The sequence below is a fragment of the Cryptomeria japonica genome, chromosome 3 (assembly GCF_030272615.1).
Source record: "Cryptomeria japonica chromosome 3, Sugi_1.0, whole genome shotgun sequence".
Lineage (NCBI taxonomy): Eukaryota > Viridiplantae > Streptophyta > Pinopsida > Cupressales > Cupressaceae > Cryptomeria > Cryptomeria japonica.
This window is the reverse complement of record NC_081407.1, coordinates 790,186,498-790,188,266: the sequence shown is the minus strand read 5'-3', so window position 1 is coordinate 790,188,266 and position 1,769 is coordinate 790,186,498.

Sequence of the window (1,769 nt, the reverse complement as noted above, 5' to 3'; positions counted from 1 at the left end):
TTAAAATATCTGAAATCTGATCATAGATTATGAAAGTAGATGAAAAAACATGCACTTTAAAAAGAATGGCACTTGAAAAGGAGGTCATATGAGCTCAAATGAGGCCTTTGAAGTTGCAGAATTGAGGATTGGACAGGTACAACTGAGAGAATCTGAAAATTATGAAAACCTGTGCACGAAAACCAAAAAATAACCAAACCACTGCGAAGAGCACGAAAAATTAGCCGAGATAAAAAAAATTGTACCCAAAAAGGAGCAAAATTGAGCAAGTTACAGGCCTCCAAATTTGACCCAAAAATCCAAACTGCTCAACGGAGAGGGGTCTAAAAATTTCCAAAGAAAATGCTGACTGGGAGCTGCTAACTGGGCGCTGATTGGGTGCTGCTGACTGGGCGTTGATTGTGTGCTGCTGACTGGGTAGAAGGTACGGATCCCAAAAATAATTTTCAATTTTTTTTTCAAACTGGAAAATAATTTTCAAAATTTTTCTTTTTTTGAAAAAATCCGAAAATTTTGTACCATAACGCCCAAATTGGGTAGAAAATTTCCTCCACACCCCAAAATCGATTTTCACCAAAATAGGTTGAATTTATATTTGATTTTTATGGAAATGGCCTCTCGGATGCAATGGTGAGGTCGAAAATGCTCTAAGATGCCTCCAAAAAACACAGTCCCTCAGATCCAAAAATAGAAGTCTTCCATGATGTCTCCAAAAACGAATCAATGAAGCCCCAATGGCTCTGATACCATGTGAGATTTTGCCAAGATCAAGGGAACAATGAACAGTATAAAAATAGAGACAAAAGAATGACAAGAACAAACTGTATTCTCATGAATATGAAAATGATCAACTGGATTAACCAATACAATGAATATAGGCCTTCTTATATAGGCAAGGCCATATGGATGTACGAGCACACAATCATGACATGTGGCTCAATGAGAAACAAGGGTAGGTAAGAAATACTAGGGGTAGGTAGGAGAAATAATATAATATTCCACAAGAGGTGGATGACCCACCGAATGTGGAGTGTAACTACAAAACAAGACCACAAAAGGTGGAATTTCTCCTACAAGCTCTATCCCTATGTGCACACTTCCCTAAGTGTCTCAAATCCAAACTATGAAGAAATGCATTATTCTAAGTTAACTTAAGTAAAGTGTAATAATATCCATAATGAATATTAATTTACACCAACAGGATTATTCTAAAAAAATTATGAGAAATTATTTAAAGAAGAGAATAACTGGCAAGATATTCAATAGACTTTAGAAGGAAATGCCAAGAATTTTCTTCATAATAGGGTTGATTCGGGTTATAGTCGATATTTGGAATGAATTATCTACTTATTTGATATTTAACATGTTATTTTCTCGATGAAACTAATAAATATCCTAGTTTTGATGCTCTAGTAGTTGAATTTTATCAAATCACGTGGCATCATATCAAAGATGATTTTTATATGTTGTACTTGGAAGCTCTCTATAATGACTCTTTAGATCAAGGTATCAACAAAGGCTTAATAAAACTTATTCTTAAGGAGAAAAATGAAGAGACTGTTGTTGGATGGCATCCAATTACCTTGCTAGACTCTTTGTACAAAATTATTGCTCTCTTTAGCTATTAGAATTAATCATGATTCGTAAGGTATAGCGAGAGTTGATAAAACTTACGCATATTTAATTTTATGTATCTCACAAGCTTAATACCTTATATTTAAAAGGCAAATATATTTTTGCTTCGATGGGAACTTGGAAATCTATTTTGA